General features: G+C 33.5%; 1 protein-coding gene across 3 annotated transcripts in view; it reads right to left on the reverse strand.

Annotated features, from left to right (window-relative positions):
• The window catches only part of LOC106684204 (synaptosomal-associated protein 25), a 92,452-nt gene extending 71,451 nt beyond the window's left edge, over positions 1 to 21,001 (reverse strand). For all 3 annotated transcript variants that reach the window (XM_067052116.1, XM_014426143.3, XM_014426145.3), the window contains exon 1: positions 20,844 to 21,001. The gene's annotated coding sequence lies outside the window, so the exon portion shown is untranslated. The remainder of the gene's footprint in view (positions 1 to 20,843) is intronic.
• Between the last annotated feature and the right edge of the window lie 3,207 nt (positions 21,002 to 24,208).

Here is a 24,208-nt window from a genome sequence, read left to right on the forward strand (position 1 = left end):
TTCACCAATTTACTATGCTATTATATATGAGGTGGCATGCAGGGATTATTAATTATAAAGTAAAGTCTTTGTTACATCTTTTATATTTACAATTATATATATATACATTATCAAGAATACTATTATGAGAGAGCATGGTAAACTTATAATTATAAGAGAATGAATTGAGAAGTACCAGTTGAGATATCTAATATTTATACTGACTCTATGTCATTAATTCTACTACTGCCATTCTAATTACATCAGGAAAGGTTTTACTTGTTTCGGTACATCGGTCGGCTTGGCGGTTGTCGCGGAAGAGCGTCCATATGGCCTCCCGGCTGCCGCTGATCTTCGAGACTGTCTTCCTCTGTCAGACTGTTCTCTTCTCTCAGCTTCCCTCATCTTGTCTTCCTCCAACTCCGGACTCCCTCAAACTCTGTCTCTTCCGTCCAGCTCTCTCAGGCTATGTCCCTTTGAGACTCGCCGCCAAACTCTGTCCACCCGACTGTCTCTCTCAGGCTTTGTTCCCCTGAGACTCTCCCCAAAAACTCTGTCAACTCCGACTGTTCTCCTGGCTGCCGCTCTCTCTTCCTCCGTCCTAACTTCAGGTGTTTATCTCTCCCCTCTCCTTCTGACTCCTCCTTCTTTTGATTTCTGTCCTTTGATTGGTTCCTCTATTTTCAGAGAGAGTGAGAAGGTCCAATGACCTCCGACGAAAGTCGGTCTTTTTCCTACCTTTCATCTTTAAAAGTTTCTTCTTTGAAGAAAACCGGCTTCTGGCGGCTTACTTTATTTTTCACGAGGTTTTTAGAGAGGACCCGTGTGAGATAAGGGGTGTTTATTTGTTTTCCATTACGGCGGCTATTTCTCTGTACTTTCTAATGTCTAAACTGGCCACGTGAAAGATAAAGGCAGTTTGCTTGTTTAACTCAGGCTACACGGTCAACCGTTCCCAGAGGGTGCATACCCTCTGTTATCTATATATCTTTGTACATTTCTTTAAATCTGTTGCCAACAGATTTTTGCCTAGATCCGGCGGTATCTTTGGCATGCCGACAAAAGAAATTATTTTAAGTTAAAAAAACTCCAGCTGGTGCCTCTCATACATATCAGTGGGGATGGTGAAAATTGGATATTTAGACATAGAGACATGGAAAGTAAGAATCTCGAATAGAATGTGTTGATTAAAACACTTTGCAAGCAAGTTTAATGAATACAATTTATATATTACGGCACTTCTAGAGGTACGCTGGCCAGGGTAGGGCTCGTATCTTAAGTGAATTACATTATTTAGAATTGAGAGACCGGTAATTATTATTTGGGTACAGGCTTTCTGATTAGGAATGGATTATATTCTGCAATGAGTTTTTTAGTGATAAAAGATATATGATGTATATTATCCAACGACCAGTAAAGAGAGTTTACGAAATGATAATAGGATAACATTTATAAGATGTTAATTTCAAAAAACCTAGAAATGAAAAGGTACTATATGTGGTCATTTCGATATTTTTAAGTACAATGGACATCACCAGACCTGCAAACTCGAAATCAAATCAATCATGTCTTGGTACATCATAGATGGTAACCTAGTATAATTACTGCAGGGTAGAATATAGGTCATAAACAAGTGAAAATTAAGCAAAACTTTCATACAAACAAGAGAAAAGAGAACAGTTCCAGATCCACAAATATTAATCCACAAAAATTGAAAATCCATAAAATTAGAGATTAATTCGCACTAGAACTCAAGAATAGGTTAGAAACCTTGTAGCCTTTAAAAGACGATATTTACCAGTAGAGATCAGGGATAATGGTAAAGAGATTAATAATTTGGATACTGGGAAAAAGGAAAGAAAAAACAACAAATGCTGCATTAGCTTAACATTAACGGAAAAAAAGATCTATAAAAAATCTGGTGAGGAGTGTGTGTCGTTTATTGTTGAGTACTTTATTATTGTTTTTCGTCGCACAATTTTTGTTTTGCAAAACTATGGCAAAAATATATCTGTTTAATAGAGTTTACATTCTACTCTTAACCATTTATTCAATGCTGAATTGTTAATGAATCAATACTGAAAATGATATTATGGAGTTAGTCATTCTACCAACTGGAAGTCTCATATATATTTAAATCTGTACCGCTACAACCCATGAAGGGTCAGGGGTTCAGTACTTTGTAAAGAAGTACTGTTACTAAACCAACGGTTGTAGAAGGAGGTGATTTGGTCAGAATCACGCGCCACCGCCAGATTTTTACCCAATTAAGGGTACCCAATTTAAGAGACTGGATGGACCCCGGGAGGGCTCCAAGAACCCAACAGGAGTTGACTCACGGCTACAATGTAACAGAAAACAATTTTTTGCCAAGCCGGATTCGAACTCGGGTCCTTAGAGTTAGCAGCCACGCGCTTTACCCCGTGGCCACCGGGCTCATATATATGTTGTGAAAATAAGAAAAACTACCTATTAATAGTACAATTAGGGAGTGACGGTAGCAGCGTGGTTGACAGCCAATCCATAGATTGCGAGTTCGAGCCCGGCGCTATCCGGGATTTTTTCAAGCAAAAATTATGCAATATTCACTCACAATCTCCCCCCGGGTATTTGTGAGGCCCGTTAGCCAATGGGTGGCACTCACAAAAATAGGCGTGGGAGTGACGGACCGACCCTATGACAACCACGTCAGGAAACGTGCTTTCCTTAAGTGCATTGCACGAGGCCTGGGTCCTCCACGGTCTGTCGCGCCAATGAAAAAAAACAAAACAAACAACTATTAATAACTATGGCAACATAAAAAATTTATAGGTCTCGTGAAACGGGAAAACACACTACGCATGCATGAGCTAAACGTTAACTTTGTTTTTCATCATTTTCCATTAATTTCTGCGACTTTATATGTTACATATTTACAAATCCTTTTATAGTTTAAAATTATCCTTTTTATTCATTACTAATAATCATGCGAGATGATTAATTATTCCAAATAAATAGAATTGAAGGTACTTTAGAAATTATTTTTTTAAAAAATCGTCATTTCCGGCCTGTCAAGAATATTTCAATGAGGATAATAAATAAGACAGAAGAAAGAAAATAAAGACTACTTAATTTTATATTGATTTACCGAGTTTAATCAAAATCATTGGGCTGTTTTTGAGAAACCTCTAGAAATGTGTAAAATCAATTAAATAATGCGGCACTTCCGGTAGTTAGATTTTAAAGAAAATGCTGTAACATCACAGTATAAACTTGCACTCAGTTTCGTCCGACTTTTTGTTTTGGACCAAGGCTGCCCACAAACACAGACAATTTTTATACCAGTAAATAATTAAGACTCTGGGGACTTCTAAACACGTATTTCTGTCGAAAACTAGAATTAAAAAATTTCACGATCGCAATACTTTGCCTGGCCATATATTACATGTATAGGGAAGTGAAAGTAAACAACTAGATGATTCCAACGAAAATTATGTTGTCTACTACCGAGCTTTAAAGAATGATACGTCTAAATCCCACAAAAATAAAACATAGAATACGATGATCCAAACAGAATCGAAAATAACGAAAGGAAATGTACAAAGGTAATAATAGAACGTAAGGATCGGATTTAGTAATAAAAATAACAATATCCAAGCCAATCAAGCAGACATATTGGGTATGTTTAACAAACACTATGACACTATTTTGAATGTGGGAAATAATGGTTAATTTTCTGAACTTTAGAGTGATACACAGCTAATAGTACGGCCAAGTAAGGAGGAAATAGAAATAACCAACAGGAAACTGAAATCTGATAAAGCTGGTGAACTGACAATATTCCTAGAGAACTAACACAAGCATAAGATGAATTGGAGCTGCTTAAACACATTTTGTGGTGAAAAAGACTTGGTAAATTGAAATAATGCCCGAAGTATAGAAATAATTTATACTTATTCTGATCCAAAAAAAGGGTATGAGAATGGAATGTAATGACTGTCGAGGAATCTAATTCATCCCATCTAGCATGTTATATAACATTTACATTTTTACATTAATCCTGACGAGTCGAATCACGAAATAAGCCGAGAATAATCTCGTTTTTGGATTATCATATTCCAGGAATTGAAAAATATGACACCACGTACGATTTTAAAACTAAACTAGTAATACTGCACTCACTAAACTAATACGACTCGAATTGTATCGCCATATTTTATGCCAAAAGGCAGCATTAAAAATAATAACAAAAAAACATATTAATGGAAATCAAACAGCGTTAAATTGTATACCACTGCACATTTAATTGGATGGACTAGGTTGTAGGTAGGTATCGAGATTTAAAATTTGAGATTATCCTTGATGACACACAATGTGATTCTCTATAATTCTTATTCAATTTTTATTTTAAATTTAAAACAACCGTTTCCGTGGTATAGAGGTTTGTTATTCACCATTTTGAATTATTGGCGAAGTTGGTAAAAATCGTTTGATTTTTTTCTTCCCTCAATTACGACTATATTCCTGGACCAACTTGATATTTGAGGCCCTCATTCAAAACTGAGTTTAATGTTCTTCAATTATTTTTTTGACATCATATAATTGATTAAAAATAAATAAATATTGAAGTATTTAAGATGAACACCCCATGGTTTATTTTATTAGAAAAGCATAAAATATTCGCTCATTTATCAGCCGGAGCTCCATATCTTTAAAACCACCAACACTGAAACTGCAATAGTTACATGAAAACGTAATCAAAAATTATTTAAAGTATTAAAGTTATTCATCCCTCTATTCTCAGTCCGCTGGTTTTCCTCAAGGTAGTATCCTTGGTCCCATCCTCTACACCGTCTATACAGCTGACATTCCAACCAATCCTAACACTATCCTCACCACGTATGCCGATGACACACGTGTGCTCGTGTGCTCCAATCCCATATTAGAGCCCTCGAAGATTGGTGTCGTAATTGGAGGATTAAGATAAATTCCAACAAATCCCATCAAACCACCTTTACCCTTCGTCGCAAACCTACTGACTGCCCTACAGTTTCATTTAATGATGTTACTCTTACCCCTGTCGAACAGATCCGCTACCTTGGACCACATTTGGATAAGCGATTAACCTGGAGTCCTCACACCAGACTGAAAAGACAGGAAACTGCACATCGATTTCGACTATTACAGCAGTTACTAGACAGGTCTAGTAGGGTGGAAGGTGGAAGGTCTAAACTTCCAACACATTACAAAAGACTGATCTACATGACTGTAATAAGACCAATCTGGACATATGGAGTTGAGCTTTGGGGCTCCACTAAACCTTGGAATTCCTCTCGTATTCAATCCTTACAATCCAAAATCCTTCGTAAAATCCTCAATGCACCTTACTTTGTCACAAATAAAATCATACATAAAGACCTTAATGTTCCCTATGTAACCGATCTAGCCCGAACCAGATATCACTCCTTCCATTATAAACTCTCAAACCACTCAAACCCCCTAGTTTCTAATCTTGCATCCTCTTCCATTCCTGACAATCCTCCGAGGCGCCTGAAAAGAAGATGGCCACGAGACCAGCTAATGTAAAATGTCATTAGAGTGCTACCAATAGGTAGTTTCTCTACACGCCTGTAACACTCCAATTAAACTTAGATCAGATTTACTAAATGTATTATAATGTACAGTTGTAAATAGCAATAAATAAATATTAAAAAAAAAAAGTATTAAAGTAAATTTTCTATACATATAAAATGCTATATCATATAAAATATATGAGCCCTAATAGAGCTCTTTACAATAGTTCCTTCCTTACAATTTTTTTTAAATTAACATTTCATAACGAAAAATCAGAAGTTACTTAATTTCTGGGCGACTTTATTTATGGTTAAGACATACAGATGCCTATTAAAACTCAAATTAAACCTATTTGTATTTTAAATTAGTTCATAACGTTTACCTTTCTAGGAGCAGTAGTTTTCATGGTCAACCAATTGGTTATCATTTACCAAAATAAATTTTCAAAATGTTGATTTGGGCCGCCCGTAGCTCAGTAGTTAAGACACAGTCTTACTAACTTGATGTCTATTGGCGGTGCCGGTTTGAATCCGGCCTAGGACGTTGACTTTTTTCATTGAGAGGCGGTCCTACAAAATGAAGAACTTTGACCCCCAACTATGGTTAGGCAATATAGGACTCAAATAGGAGTATTGGCAAAAAAAAGAAAGAAATTTGCAAAACTAAATTAATTTCTGAGTGTCATGAAAAAACGTTTGGTTTATGAAATAGGATATCTCAGGAGTTATTAGATGTACAGATGTCTATTAGGGCTCATATTTTGAAGAATTTGCTCAACTTTAAATTATGTTCTATAAAGGTGCTATTAGTTAGTATATTAGTATTAGTTATGCGTCATTTAGATAACCGAATCTAATTTTTTATATTAAAAAAGTTGTCAATTTTTGCTTTGGGTTTATTTCTTTACAACTTGGTTAATGCTAAAATTTGTTTGTCTGCAGATATACAAATGTTGGCTTCACTCTTACAGCGTCGTAACATTTAAGCAACATGTTTTATTCTCAGCTTAGAAAGCAACAATAGAAACATGCTGAGGTTGTGGATCTTTGTCGTTGTTTTCTCCTTCCTTATGTCCTCACAATATCATCAGTATCTATCTTCAAGCTTTGAGTAATACTGCCGAGATTTTCGTCGATCAAAGGGTCGTTGCAAAGTTGTGGCTGCTTGTTGATGACATCAGAAGAATGATCAAAGTCAGCATTTTTATTAAATTCAGCTGTTCCGAAACAGTCAGAAAATTGCATCTAATACTGTCACCGATTTATTGAGATCGTACACAGATTTTGCTTGATCTGCTTGAGATTTTTTTCTACAGCGCATTTTAAAATTTTTCATTATTTCTTGATCAAGAGATTAGGATATGGAAGAACAGTCAGGAGGGAAAAATATAAGTTCTACATTTAATAAATTTTTCGTTTTTCAGTGAGAAGCGTTATCTAAAAATAGTAATATTTTTTGTTTCTTTTTTTTTTTTTATCCAAGTTCTAAAGCTAGCTTGTGAAAATATCTCGTGCCATCTAAGACTTGCTACTATATCTTTAACCGACTCCAATTTCGATTGCATCAGTTTCTCGAAAGTAGCGTGGTTTATTGCCTTTGCCTATGACCATTGGTGGTGGCTCCCATTCCCCAAGTTCATGTTGACACACAGCACGATCGTCAATCAATCTTTGGGAATTTTTCCTCCAGAACAAAAAACGTCTTTTTCATTATAATTCTTTATAGTATTTTTTAACTTTACTAATCAGACATTTATAGCATCTTGAGAAACTCTCCCTGCTTCCCCAACAAATCAATCGGTATTTAATGTTATTTCGTTTGTGAAACCTATCAAACCATCTATTTGAACCTTTAAAATCAGTGATTTTTAAAGCAAAGGCGACATTTCGGTCTTCTTCTAGATTGGACCATTAATTGGAATTTGATTAGCCTTTGTTCGAACCAACCAATCTTACATACACATATCCACACATAAAGTTTTTTCCGGCTTTAACATGTTCTTCATATTTTTAGTTTTATTCTCATTCCACATGTTTAAAATGCTGGCGCGATTTTTCAATGTATTGGACGCTTGCGTGTTCCCGATTCCTACATGTTTGGCCAGGGTACAAATACTCGGCTATTGCAGTCATCTAATTGAATTAAATTAACTTTTTCCTCAGGATACTATCTTTTCTGGGCGGACATGACGTTAACGAAGTTCCTCTGTCACGAAAACAGAATAACTGAAGAATTGTTTAAATTTTAAGGAAATTGAGGCGGGGTATTAAATAAAAAATTAAACACAAGAATTTTGTTTTGAAATTCGACTGCACTGTCAAGGATTCAGCGAGAGGCGAGATATTTATTCCAGGAAAAATGAATCCATTTTTGCCCTGCTCTCCGCTGTTTCGAGGTACAATCATCAAGGTAAATTGAATTAGCTTCTATTCATCTTCTCTGTCCGCGTCCTTTAAATAGAAGACGGACCAAAAGACATAAAATGTCTTATCTCAATACCGGTACAACAAATATAGTCCATTATCCAGAGGAGTCCTATATACAGCATATATGTAACAATGAATTCAATAGAAAAAGTTTATTAATAACAATAGAAGTAGATTGATAACAATGGGAGATGAAATATTATATTATAGACGTAAGAGGATATGTAATTTTGCTATTTAATTCATTGTTATGTATATTTCCAAATGTATTTGTTCTTTTATTTTTTATGTTTCTCTGAATGATGGTTGTTACCTTTTTTTTTTTTTTTTTAGCTGAAGACCTGATATTCAGGTCGAAACGTCGGCAGGAATAAATAGGTTTTTGTTTATTAGCTGACCGCACACCCCCCTCTCCCTTCCCCCGACCATCTCGTCCACATATTAATCAATGGTCAACTACCAACACCTCATTATGTGTTTTTAACCTCTGAAATGGAGGGCTTTTGAATAGGAAAATCTTTAATTCTGAAGAGCAAGTCAGGCAGGCTGTCGAAAACATCTCCCAGTCCAAACCAACCACATTTTACAAGGAAGGAATTGATTAACTGCCAGGAGGATGGGAGAAGGTTATAGATAATAATGGTGAATACATAATAAATTAATTTAATTTTGTTACTTAATTAAAATTAAAAATAAATCATACTAAGAAAACAACCTAAATAAAATTGTTCACAATAAATAATTAGTTAATGCATGCTCATATTCGAAAATTTGGTCATGTACTTGGAAACTTAGTCACCCTAAGGGCTTTTTTCCTAGATTTGTTCTCCCAAATCTTTTAGTGTTCAAATCTGATTTTGTACGTTTAAACAAATTTGAGGTGAAATGGCTGATAGTAATTCAGGTATTCGAGTAATTCGATAGTAAGTCGAGTTTGTCAAGATGATTTCGTACACCATTGACATTCCATAACAAGACAGCTTAAGTAAGAGACCTTGAGCTCATTGTGGGAAACTAAACGGGATTTCGGATAGTATTTGTGTGAGAAGGTTAAGCAGGGGTTAGATGGTCTCTAGAAGATCTTTCGGGAAGGATGTAAGGATAGAGGTTATATCCATTGAATTTTTGTAATGAGGATATGGATCAGAAGGTTGTGATAGATAGTTTGTGTGGCTAGGATAGTTTGTGCTGAGTGGGGGCTGGGCTCTATGTGGTATATGCGGAACTGGGGTATGAGGGGCTGTATCGGTTTTAATGGTAGTTAGGAAGGAGAGTTTATCGGAACAGTTGGACGAGATAGATCTGGGAGTTAACATGAAATCAGAGTTTGGTTTTATTTATAAAATACATAATCATGAAAAGAAAACTACACATTTGCTGATTTTGATATTCGAGAAGTGTAATCTACCCGACAAACTAATCTTAGATTTTCTGTTGAAAGAAACTTATTTGATTTCTATGTCATTCAAAAATTAACACAGAACAGATACTTGTAATAATTTTCCCAACTGCATAAGTGACCATCCAGCATTTAGTTGTTGTTGTTGGCTGGGGCTTTTGGGCGTAAAACCCAAAGTCATCCCATGTTTCGCGCTTTATAATTCTATTTCACTTTATTTTTCTCTTTAAATAATTAAGAAAAAATTTAAATAATTACTTCTTTTAGAATTATTTAGTACGAATAACAAACTTTCGGGTTTAAATCTTATTCAAAAGGCCATTCCTTTTTAAGAAAACCAAAACCATTTCCACGTTCTTCTGGTCATCATTCAGAGCATCCGATATACTCGGTCCCACTCCCAATCAATTTAAGTTCATGGAATAGAAATGACATTCTTCAAATATGTGACTGATCGTAAGTACACTATTGCAGTATTGATATTTCGGCGGTGGTTGCTTATTGATCAGATATGCTTGAGTTAAATTTTTATGCCCTATTCTCAATCTGGCAATAGGTACCTGGTCCCTACGATTGGAATAGTTTGATGTGGTCCATGGTTTAATAGTTCTTAATTTGCTTGGCGGGCTTTCATTCCACATGGATTGCCAACTAGCTGATATTTTATTCAGCATTTAGTAATAAATGGTCAGTGTAAGAAAGGGGGAAACGAATTGAAAAAAATCAGAGTACAAGGTAGCTCGGATTCACTACTTGTTTCGTCTGAGTTGTAAGAATTTTCGGTAAAACTAAGTTTACCGATGTAAAAAAAAAAATAAAATAAAAAAAAAAAAATAAATGCTCCGTATTGTATGATACTCTTGTCAAAAAAAAATATATATATGCTTATAATCATTTTGATTAATAGGGTCAATGTTCACTTCCAATTTTTGTTTTTTTTTCTCTGAATATGAGAAAAATAATCTAAAACGATGTATTAATTACAATGGTGAATTATGCTAAATTTAACAGAGAAAGACTTTTACTAGGAAATCAAAATTTACCAAAAGAAAAAAATATACGTGTTTATTTTAATTTTTAAAAAATGTTGTATTCTCAATTAGGAGTTTTACCGATATTCCACTTGGGTGTTAGTGAACAAATAAAAAAGATCAAAAATGTATGGAAATTCATAGATCAAGCAGATAATGGTTGGATGTCTCGAAGAAATGATGGCAAGAGTGGTGAGGAGAAAGCCTCTTGTCCTGGATCTAGGAATCACAAGTCTTGGGACTTTAATTGTTATTCGTAATTTTCTCTTTACGTTCATCCTATGATACCGAAAATGAGTCTGTTTGCGTAAGCTGGTTTTATTTGCTTGCGGTCAAGAGCCTATAAGCTCACTTTTTTTGATTTACGAATAATAACAAAGATAAATTTTTTAAATGCCAAAATAATTACAAAAAAATGAACGAACCAATTTAAGTAGCTTCTATGGGGTTCTAGACAGTATATCCGTTTACAGATGGGAAATTTATTATTCCGTATATAAATGAGAAGAAAATTAAATGTGCCCTGAAAGTGTTGCAAAAAAAAACTTACTAAAATTCGTTATATTTAGACTTAAATCCCGCCTGTTCAATCATTTCTTATCCATTCAAACTCCATAAAATTGCAAATATGTATATAAATTATTACATCGTTCTTAATTATTTTTACATCGTCCCCCCCCCCCCAATTGATTAAAGTAAGAAAGTAACTTATAACTCTTTTTTATAATGACTATTTATTTTCTTTGTATTTTTGTTTATGTATCTCTGAGGCTCCTCAGCCCACATCTGTCAATCTTTCTGTATCATTCTAAAGGGCCTCGTCCCAGAATAAATAAAGTATTATTATAAAATTCACTGTTATCAATGTCATAGCATATTATTTTATTAGCATTACTTCTTCAAGCTTTATAAAAGTATTTGATTATTTTTATATTCCTTATCCGTCATTTATTAGGCTTAATTTTTATAGTTTACTTGATCTTCTGTTTCATGGCCTTTCTTTCCATAATTTATTTCTTTACTATTATCCTATACTACTATACCATAATTTGTTTATGAGTGTTTTCGGATAACAGTTTTAAATAAATGGTATATTATACTTTTTGTATCTTTCATCAGTTAGTTTGTGAAGCCTGTTCATTGAGTTTTTTACTATTCAATTTTCGTGTATGTGGATGATTTAATCGGTTTATTCAACTTTCTACGGTCCATCTTCAAGAATATTGTTCAAATAAATAAAACTTTGTGTAACATAATTCACGTTTATCTGAATGGGTTCCCGGACTATATTAATAGCTCACCGTTGCACCATTAACAAAATTACTACTTTTTAAGTGGACAAACCTCGGTGGTAATCCCATTAGATTCCAAAAATAGAGTACACTATCTCTCAAGCGGCCTTTGGAACTCTCCCTAGTTCTCTTTACATCGGTTGTGACTTCGTAAAATCTCTTTACCATTCTACTGTATTCCATCCTTTTAGATGACCAAACCATTTCAGGTCTTTGTATTTGTTTACAAATCCCTTTTTCCTACACTGCCACATTCCATCTTCAGATGCCCGTCCCTGAATGGTCCTCAACATCCTTCTCTCAAACCGTTACAGTAAATCAGAGCCCTTCATGTTTATAATCCAAGTTCAATGAGAGGTTTTCATTAGGTCTTATTACTGTTTTGTATAACCTAACTTTGTGGTATTACTAGTAAGTTTACTTCTCAGAATCTTTGACATGCTAAAGTACATTTGGTTTCCCGGGATAATCCTTTTATTTACATCTTTTTCGTTTGGCTATTTAATTGTAGTGGATCTAAGGTTCTGGAAGCTATTCATTACTTTGAAGCTTTGGTTTCCCATTCAATATATAATGGCGTAATGAGGTGTAGATAGTTGACCTCTTCCACTCCAAGGTGAGGTATGCTTGGAAATTCAATAGTAGTAATCATAATTCAGTAAGGTTAGGAAATGATCTTTCCACCTAGCTAGAGCATTATAATTCTTCCTTCCTTACTTCTTAAGTTCCTTCTTAACCCGAAGTTCGTTTACTGACACCTTCTCTAGTAAAATTTCCTACTTCCATTATTCATTCTTGTATTCTCTATTACCTCATTTTCCTTGTTTATGATTTGCTTTTTATTTCTGTATTACTACCATCTCTTTTTTTCAATAGCTCACTCATTTTTTTTAGTCCTTCGTGTTTCTCTCTAACCATTTTATATTTTTGCAATTTCTAATGCTTACTACGTTTTTGCAATCAGCATCATTTATTTTATTGTTATGACCCACTTCCTGGGCCCTGTTTCATAATGAAAGCAAATAGTATCAGTTCATAGTACAAGTGTAGAAACTAGTGTGGTAATAATACTAATACTTATTTTTTTCATCATAGGGATGACTATTAGTGATACTACAGAAATTAAAAAATACTTAAGTATAAGCTACTATTGTACAAGTCTATATAATTGAATTAAGATAAATCTACAAGACTAATAGTATTAGTTTGTACTTTATTTTTTTTTTGAGAAACGAGAAATCAATATTTCGTGAGTTTATTTTGGAAAATATCATGGAAATTACTACAGAGGAAGTACAGATGTATATTAGTTCTCAATTGAGGAGAATTAGCAGGAGTAGAAGTAGCAGTTTCCATGATATTTTCCCAACATGTTGATTTCTCGTTTCTCAAAAAAAAGTTTGGTTTATGAAAAACTATATCTCAGGTACTATTATACGCCCAGATGTCTATTAGTACCCAAATTAATGTTAGTTGAACGTACCTTTACATAGTCGATAACGATTATCTTCGTAGATAATCCACGATATTCGCCAAAATATTGATTTTTCGGGATTCGGAAAAAAAAATCTTGAGAGTCAAGATCTCTATTAGTAGAGCTCATATTTGATCAATTTTACTCTACTTTAAATAATTTACAATGAAGATTTTAGTGTAGTAGGTAGTTCTATGAATATGGAGCTCTGGATGAAAAATAAGCCAAAATGTTAAGTTTTTTTTTACGAATAAAATAAACTTCTGGGCGAGCATCTTAAATACTTCAATATTTACTTTTTAATTGCATTTACTGTATCATTTATTATATCCTCAATGGAATCTTTTTAATAACAATATATATATATATATGAGGAATAATCAGCAGCCACAAATAAATTAGACTAGTCTATACAGGTTCTAGAACTCTTGCAATAAATATCAATCCTCTTTCTCCATTTTACATTCGATACAAGCGATACTATGAAAACATGGTTATTCGTATAAACAATATAATATTATCAAAAAGTCTATTCAACACACACAATTAGTATAGCTAAATATTTTATGATGACTATCTTGAAAAAAAAAAAAGTTTACCAAAAACATAATTATCTAGCCGCAAAGGAAACTATCCCTTCAGTTTTACAGATTCAGCTATCGATAAACTTATATTGATTGTAGCAATTGTACTCGCCCAGACCTCTTAGACAGCCTAAAACGAATAGATATTTTAGGCGGGCACGAAATACATTGGTGGCAAACTAATTAGGGGAGGGCATCTATGACAAATATTTGGAAAGATCAAGACTACAGTAAAGTTTAAAGTAAATTATCTATATACAGCATTCTGCTCTACCCCTCATACGTGGGGGATAGAGTGGGCTCAGGGATCCTCAGGTCGATTGTGTAAATATTGTATATATTATTTTAACCTAATGTTATTTTACTTATTTATTTTTCATACAGATAGTTTGATTATGTTCATCTTGTCTATTCTTTTGTTTGTATATATTTTAAGAGAGTTTTTTTATTTATTTTTTTTTTACTTTATTTTATTTATTTTTTTATTTTTTTTTTTTTATTTATTTTAGTATGTATGAGATCATTCATCACTATTACCTATTGCCCACAACTGTGTGGCAGATTGTAATAACTATCAATAAATAAATCTATCAAATTATATACAGCATTGCAACCCTGCATGTCACTCTAAAATTTCAAGCAAGCACGAAAGTCAGAATAAAGGGTCTACTTAAAAAAAAAATATTTGATTTACTCCGTACACGAATAAATCTAGACCGCTGGTAGAATTAAAAAATAAAATCAGACTCTAAATTTACACAACTAACCAATAGATAAATGCGCATATAGCCCGTGGACTTTGCTCTACATAGAATTGTCTAAAATATCCATTCATTTATGGCCTGCCATAAACATTGGTGTAAAAAATATTTTTGATTTGTAGTTCTCACACTTATTAAAAGTAGAACATAGAAGTTGGATTAGAATTTCATCACCACAATGGCAACATTAACAACCAAACAAATTAAAATAAACTATACAACGATAATATGGTTAGCAACAATGGGACTTGGGCAGCTATCGATAAAATTAGTTTTGGCCTCTGTCTAATTCGTGTAACGGTAAAAAAACGGTAAAGTTTAGGGCTTTCCACAAACGTCCTACGCTCTTTAACCAATATAATAGACCTCAGAGTACCAGATCAATTTCTCAAAACCTAGACGATGCCATGATTTTCAACACCACCTTGATCCAACAAGCAGTTTCGACTTCATTCTCACCTCTAACGTTCTTGAAATACTGCTAGAACCTTTAGCCCCAAGAGCTTCTAATCCTTATCCACGCCAACCCATATTCTATGACCCACTGTAAAAGAACCAGTCATCCTGAAATCTAGAAATAATACAACCACTTTTTCAAACTGACAAATAGAAACAGGCCGCTTTTAGATCCTTAGCAATTCCTACCTCTCCTCACTATCTACTTTCGACAATTTTCTCAGGAAAGAGACTAAACAAATCCGAAAATATCAATTAATCCAATGGGAGTCTTGGCCAAAAAAAAACAAAAAAAAAAAAAATATCAATTAATTTTCCATTCCCTCCGGCATGATGATGGTTTCGTCAGGATTTGTTAAGTATCTATCTAACACATTTAGTCCCCATCCTGAACAGGAACCCACTCATACAGTATATAGTTAAAGAATTTCTGTCCCCACCGATTCTTCTCCCCCGACCACTTAAAGCGGTTACCCTTATGGGATCGAATTCCTTATAATTAAACCAAGAAAATCTCCAAAATACGATCACCTCACTTCCAGATCCTATAATTACTCTCCTAAACAGCTTTTGTATTCTTTACCTACCTACACAATTGTATCCTTCGCACATCCTACTCTCTTTTAACAATCAAACACTCTATAATTATACTTTTCCTAAAACCAGGTAAACCTACCAATGATAATTCATCTACAGATCAATATGATTGCTCCCGATCCTTCACATTAGTTTATATTCCATTCGGGGCATTCCAAAGTTCAACAATGTTGAACTGTAGGGAACTATTAAATTTTCGAACATAAGGCGTACCCAATCCTTTCAGTCTAAAGTATTTCGGACAATAGTCAATGCTCCATACTACATAACCGACAAAACCTTAAACCATGACTTCAAAATCCCAATGGCCCTTGAAAGTGAAGGCCATTGATAATATCCTTATCTTTCTCCGTTTGCGAATCTAGATCCTTTTCTGGTAAATTTCCGTAGGCGCTGCCTCCATCACGAAGCTTCGGTAAAATCACCTTTAAATGAATATTTATCGGGTACCAAGAGGAGCGATAAGACACAAATCACATGGACAAAGGATTGTGTTGGAACATTCTAGGGTTGTAAAGAAACACTCGGAAGCGCATTTAATCGAATGCGTCGATCCGAAGCCAGAACCTAACTCCATGCAAGCGATACATCAAGCTCAGCGATCGTAGCAATAGGAGATGGGTTCCGATATCACCTTCTGTTCTTTTCTAGGATATCCACCAACCGATCCAGCACTTACACTCTAAGATTGAGGGTCATCACAACCATTTGTACAAGCCATAAGCTGTTTCAGTTTATTCTAGCACTAGCCGGAAACCATCCTCATGCGAATTCGGCCAGTAATTTCATAATCCAATCCAACACAAACATTTGCTACTTGGGGCCATAGAACGATGTAGCAGGTGCATTGTAAAGAGTGGGGGAAATTGACACTCCTGATGGAATGGATGATCTAAACTATTTTACAGTCATGTTAATGCAGTTTATCTCTAAATTTTATCTTTTAATAAGTGAAGATTATTAAGATTTGTAAATGTCTTTAAAGGCGGATCCACATGTTGGCCGCTCGCCACGAATCGGAGGCTTGTACAAATGCTGGGTAAACAAAGAGCGGACTATCCATTGTCAGTGTTATTCAGAGAGGCAAGCATGGCGGACGTACAAGAGGTTTCAGCTATTGCACTGGGATTATATTATTTTATTACAAAAAAAGAAAATTAAAGGAAATTAAATATAAATAAATAAGATTAAATATAAAACTTATCATAAAAAGTACCAACAAACACCTTTAATCTCCTAACAGCTCTCAGTTGCAACTAGACAAAGAACAATGGGGGAGATGCTACACGAGCGCTCTCACGAATCCCTTTGATCTGTGTCCATAAAACCGACTCTCGACGGATCGGCAACAAGCTTAGGCCAACTCGTACAAGCCACCCATCCACATGCTCGTGCATGTCTCAGTTCGCCATGGCTTGGCCAAAATGTAGAGGCCCCTTAATACATGACAGTATTAGATATAATACAACATTAAATGCATAAGGGGGTAAACTAAATTTAATTTTTTTTTTGGAAATCCACAAATGTCAAATTCAGAAGAGATGTTTCTGAAACAATTCTTATTTTAACAGTAATTTTTAAACGACATATAAAATTGATAAACATGTACATGTAAAATTTTGCTATGACATCCAAAAGACAAAATTGCGTAAAAAAAATTAAATGAACTGGATTTATCCTATTGTGCAAGGTAAATTGAAAAAAAAAAGTCAATGCATAAGAAAAAAAAATCATGCAAACAATTTTTTACTTTTAACTTACAATTTACTTCTATCTATTATTATTTATAATAAAATAATTATATTAAAAAGAAATAACAACTTTTACATAATTTTTCAAGATGAAGTTTTTATAGCAATTGGCGAAATGTATTTTAATGTTTCTCTTTTTGAGAACCAAATACTCCACAAAAAGATCTATTTAGTTTTATAATAGTTTCATCAACTTAGAAACACATGTCTACAACATTCCTTCCATTATCGAGTTCTATTCATGGTATTCCACTGTACTGATCCTATAAAGAGGCCAAATAAAATCATCATAAAAAAGAATGAGGGAATTATTAGGTCGTGCAATTTGTTCGTTAACATTAGGAATGGAAATCTAACTGCAAGGGGATTAAGAACGTAGAAAGAAAATTACCAGACCAAGATCTTAACATGGGAAAGTTGAATAAGCTATACATTGGCCTTGAACATACCGCAGTAACTGCACTAAATTCATCATTCAAATATCCATTAATATAATATATATACATATATTCATACATATCCAACGATAGCTACCATTAATATTCAGAATGGTACCCTAGAAAATCTTAATAATATATAATGCCCACAGGACTAAAATTTATATTAGTACACCAAAAAATAAGCGATTTGAAGACCACTGGGAAAAAACAGGTGTTCAAAAAACTTGAATGGGAGAAAAACAAAATTCGAAGTTAGACACAGCATTTAATTAACCCTAGTAGATATTTTTCGAACATATTTTTAATAGGTAAAGTAATTGATGTATGCTTACCGATACATTACTAGATAAGAAATATAATACTTTTCTTTCCTTCATCTATTTTTACCCACCAATAAATCAATTTAGAAAAAAATGTGATACCTGCATTCGCCCCACAGTCTTTATTTCCCTTCCTTAAGAGATGGACAACTGTCCTGTTTGCCTTTTAGTATTGGCAATCAGAGAACACTCCATGGTCTCATCTGCAAATCTGCTTCCATCCTTTATCTTGTGCTCTTTCACAATATGACCTACACTATGATTATTTTTTATTTTTTTAAAAATACTTTACTTTAACACATTAGACTGCCACAGTACTTTTCAAGATTTCAGTCTAGAAAGCCAATTTAAGTTTGGTCAATTAAGCCAAATAAGCAAACTATGAGTTACCTCATAGGTTGGCATCACAGGAAATAACACCAACAATGAGATAACTCATAGTTGGCAGTCAAAGTGTTAATAAAACAGGGATGCTAAGAAAGGAAGGCACAGCACTCCTGTTTACTGGGCTATGTTCAAGTCAATGACTTTTTATCCTGTTATATATACTGTGAATCAACAACCATGAGGTTGGGAGAGCCCCCTGGGGGAGTGGATATCCATAATTGGAGGAATAACCTGGAAGTTGAGTGAGATCCTGAACAAATCACATCCTTGCTCAAATGTTCTAGAAACACCATCCATACAAAATATCAAACCCAAAATCCTAAAAGGGTTGTAGTACATTTTTTTTATTACATTAAATATGTAATACATTATAGAAGCCGCAGATGTGTGATGATCATCTTTCCTTAACTTTGCATATAAATTTTTTAAAAAATTAAAATCTGTACCGCTACAACCCATGAAGGGTCATGGGTACAGTACTTTGTAAGGAAGTACTGTTACTAGACCAATGGTTGTGCAAGGAGCATCAATTTACTCAATTATGGGTACCCAATTTATGAAGCTGGGTGGACCCTGGGAGGGCTCCAGAACCCAAAGGGTTGATTCACGGCTACGGTGTAACAGAAAACCTTTTCTGCTCAGACGGAATCGAACTCGGGTCCTAGGAGTTAGTATAATATACAATCATTCAGACCCTGGGTGCAGCCAAGAGAGCAGGTGGGTACTTGTCTACTCCTGGCTAGTGAAGAAAAAAAAAAATTAATTTTCAAGTCTAAAATTTACATTTCAAAATTGGTGCATGACAAAAATTATATAACACATCCTTTTACTAAAGAACTGCTACAAACAGGTATAAGTTCATTAAAAACTAATTCTTAACTTTTGTTAACTAATGATTTTCCTTATTTTTGTTCCTCCCAGAACCAAATCCAGGCAACAACATAATTCAGATCCACTAGATAACTATTAATAAGTCAGATGAATTTTAATAAATTAAATTCAACCATAGCAGATCACTAAATGGCTAACAGTGTTCCTAGATGCCTATTTTTAGATTTGCCACCAAGTTAAATCAGTTATTCCCAACTTTATAGAAACCATAGATTTTTGAGAACAGTTAACAATGACAAAGAATGAAATTGTTTTTTTTTTCTTTTACTTTTACAGATTTCTGTAACAAAAGGCAGTCTAATCGGTGGAGTTTTATCTTCTTGCAATAAACAACTGAAATTTCAATCCTCACCGACATATAAAATTGTCTAGACAGAGACTTAGTGGAATATGTTGAGGTAAAGATAGTGATTTGCGATACTCTTCTTGGGTTCATATTAGCAAGAAAAGTTCACCAAGTAGACCACACTATAATCTCCCATAAATACTGTAAGATAGTAAATCTGACACTTCCAATAGTACCAGCTCCATGGCCAACTATGGGCAATTCTGGTTCTAACTTATTCAGTGTATAACTTATATCTACACTAAAATAAAGAATAATAAATAATTATCTATAGTAGGATTAATTTACTTAAGTATTTAATGTTTAATATAAAACCTGTTAATAAATTTAAAAATATTAAGATGTAGACAGCAAATTTAAAACTCAGTATTAGAATATAAAATACCAGATCAAAATTACTTGAGAAAAACATTGAATGTTTTGCAATCAGTAATTAAAGAATTTAAAACATTCTAAAATTGCATTCAAATATTTCAAAATTATTCATAAACAATAAGGAGAATATCATTCTATCACAATCAGTTCACGTATCTGGCAGAATAGATATGCTTTTATAAAGAATGGAAATAAAACAATTTTGCAGTAATTTTATTGAATAAATAAGTGACAGTAATTAATCTAAACATATCAAAATAAATCATTTTGTATAAAATTAATCACAGGGGTTTTTCCTATTTCGTTTTGAACACAATGATATCAACTCTATTCTAGAGGTATGTTTATCATAGAAGAAGCACTGATACTAGTTAAAAATAAAGAAGTATTCATGATACTAAGGTTCTGTCAAATGATATCAGTAAAATAAACCTTCAGGACATTAAGTTACCAGCTAAGTCATTAATGAACAATTTGCTATAAATTTTAAAAATAAATAATTGACTAAAAATTAGATTTTAACTAAATTCTAATAAAAATCAATCTTCATGGATCAACAATCAGAAGCAAATAGCTGTAACAATGGAGATGACAGTAAATTACAAATGTAGAAATAACCTTATTGATTAAGACACCCTAAAAAATATATATACAAAATTTTCTCACAAAACATCTCAGTTCTGATGTTAAGAATAAATATGTACACAAGAAATTAGAAACAAAAAAAATATATACATATATATAACAAAATAATCACGTTGCTAAATGAAAAATTAAATACCTTTAAAAAATAGTTTAGATAGTATGTGGGACGTAGATGCTAAAATCCTAACAGAGGAATAACAAGACAACTAGACCTCGGCTTTGACAATTTCACAAAATCAGTAATTTTGAATCATAGAAATATACAAAGACGTAATATCCAAGTAAGCTAAAGAGATCACAAACTGGGTGGAGCTTAGTATCGATTTGACTCTGACCAAAATATCCACATTCAAAATCAGAACATCCGAAAATTTCTGATAAAAACAAACAAAACAATTCAGTTTTGCAGATGTTTATATATTGATTATTTATTATTATTATTATTGAGGGCAACCGTAATGATTATTATAGTTTTGCCAATGTTAATATACAGATTATTTCATATTTCAGAGCAACCGATAATGATTTTCATGGTTTTGCAGATATTTACATATAAGTTTGTTATTGCAAAGGAACCATAAACGATTCGCGTAACAATTTGCAGTCAAAACTTAGGTTAAACTCCTCCTGCTCGGCGGGAAACTTGTAGATGAAAGTGGTTAACTTTAAATGGAATTCTGAAGGTCTTGATATATTTACGTAATGTTTTATGTTACACATATTTAAAGAATAAACTTATATTGTAAATTAATACTGAGATAAACAAGTGCAGATGAAGTAATATTCATGACATTTTAGCTGTTGGAGATGTGTTGTGTAATTGTTTTTAATTTTCATCATCTATCTTTTATGTAAACCTATTTTTCTTCACAATCCTGGTGATGAAAGATGCCAGAAGTTATTTGGAAACAGGGTCTCAAAGATAGCTGTATAGATACATGTTTAACTATACGTTAACGATCTGTACGTTTAGTGTTTCTCAATAATATGAAATAAAAGTCGTATCGGAAAAAAACCTTTGGAAACATGAATGTGCGAAGCAAAGAAGGTGGGGTTATCTACAAAGATTGAATCTCCTTTTTCCTTAACAGGTAAAAGGGGTCATTCGAAAGATGATTGGGTTATAGTTGACAGTTAATAAAACCTTGGCCGTTTGTAGCTAAGGGAATTTAGAGACTGCCTCACGACTGCAGCAGTGCCGGTTCAAATCTGGATGGGAGGACTTTTATTTCTGTGGCTGTTCCACAAAATGAAAACCGCACCCCCCTCCATGGTTAGTACAGTAACACCTCTAGATTACCCTCACCCCGTTTGTCAGGATTGACTACGAGGGGAGTCAAAAAAAAAAAAGATAGTTATATAGTTTTTTTTTTGGAGTTAGTACAATTTCTCTATCACTTCTTTGTAATAAACAATCTTCTTTTTACATTTTAGCAATTCAAAATGGTCACCTGCAAAGATTTGGATGGTAATTAAGTATTCTTTTTCATAAATTTTTGTTAAGTTCGTATGTTAATGTGTAATGATCATTATATTGTAAAAGTAAATGTGCAATCGTAGTATTTTTTTTTACTTTCAGTAAGTTTACCCATAAAAATATTTGTTCAAATTTTGAGCATGATGAATGTTCGAAAACTTTCATTAGTATTTTATTTGCTAAATATTTAAAAAATTATTGTTTACTGCTTGTTTTTTTTTTAAATAAACCACTTTCACTATTATATGAGACACAAGTATGCATTTATTTGCATCCACTTTATATTTTATTTTAATGATAAAAAAGAAATTCATTTTTTATTAACTGTTCTTAGAAAACGTTGATTGTAAATTTAGCAAATCACTGAAAATTTAGTTTATTAAACCGTACTAAGCTACTACTTTCTATAATGGTAAATATATTTTGGGGTCCTTCATTTTCACATTGAAATGTATCTATTTGAACAGAACAAAGAAATAAGCATACGTTTTTCGAACAGCTGAATGAATTGTCCTTGTTTTGAACCAAATTATTGGAAATAGTATTTCTTACAACTTCTAATTTCTTCGCATTTGCGAATAATGAACGGTTTTACAGATAATTTCTATTAACATCAACGTAAAATAGCCCTCCCTGGGTGTGGCTCAGCCCTCACTTCTCAGCTTCATTTATGCCACCTTCCCTTCTCCCCTTAGAAAAATCAAATAAATATGTTAGATTACAATATTATGATATAGACGTGTAAATAAACTACCCATTGGTTGCACTCTAATAACCTTTCTATGTTACAAGGTCTCGAGGTCGACTTCTTTTCAGACACCTTGCAGAATTTATGATCAGGAATAGATGAGGAAATAAGGTTAGAAACTAGTGGATTTAGCTTGTTAGGGAGTTTATAATGGAAGGATTGTTGTCTGGTTTGAGCTAGAACGGTAAAATATGGAGTATTAAGGTCTTTATGGATGATTTAATTGGTGACAAAGAAGAGCGTTGAGGATTTTGGATAGTAAGGAGTGGATACGAGATAAATTCAAAGATTTAGTAGAGCGCCAAAGCTTAACTCCGTATGTCAAGATAGGCTTTATTATAGTCATGTAGATCAGTCTTTTGTAATGGATTGCACGTTCAGATCGATTGTCTAGTAAGTGTTGTAATAGTTGGAATTGGCGTGCTCTTTCCTGTTGTTTCTGTTTAGAGTGCGGATTCCAAATTAGTAGTTTGTCTAGATGCAGTCCAAATTAACGGATCAGTTCGACAGGGGTAACAGGAATATTACTAAAGGATACTGAAGGGCAGTCGGTTGGTTTACGACGAAGGGTTAAGGTGATGTGATGTGATTTACTTTAATCCTCCAATGTCTACACCATTATTCGAGGGAAGTGATATGGGATTGGAAACTTCGGGATGCGATTAAAGATTTATTATTAACAGCGGGCTCATATGTGTCATCGACATACGTGGTGAGGATAGTGTTATGATTGGTTGGGTCAGCTATAGAGAATGTGTAACGTGTGGGACCAAGGATAATACTTTGAGGAACACCAACGGACTAAGATAAGAGGGATGAATAGGCACCATTGTTGTTTACTTTGAATAATCTATCGGTGAGAAAGGAACGGACAGTGAAAAATTGTGTAGAGGGTAGAAATAGTCGAAGTTTATAAAGTAGTCCAGATTCGATCTAAAGCCAAATAAACAAGTAAATAAATAAATTAATTAGTAAATAAATTTATGCACTTTCTTTCTGTACTATATAGTAACCTCTATAGAGATATAAATACGTCAATTTGTATTTATTCTTTGACTGGAAGAATCTTAAGGTATTAACTTGATTTAGTGAATGATAACAATTTCTTCCTTCTTACTGTATAATAATTTATTACTTATTACATAGCAACGTTTCGGGAGATTTCCCCCATCTTCAGGCTGTTGTTTCACAGTCATGTTGCAGCACATTTCGCAGATTCTGTAAGAATTCCACATTAATATTTTTCATACGGTCTTCATTCATAACCATATTGTTA

This window comes from Halyomorpha halys, unplaced genomic scaffold, assembly GCF_000696795.3.
Source record: "Halyomorpha halys isolate HHAL.00 unplaced genomic scaffold, Hhal_1.1 Scaffold556.1, whole genome shotgun sequence".
NCBI lineage: Eukaryota > Metazoa > Arthropoda > Insecta > Hemiptera > Pentatomidae > Halyomorpha > Halyomorpha halys.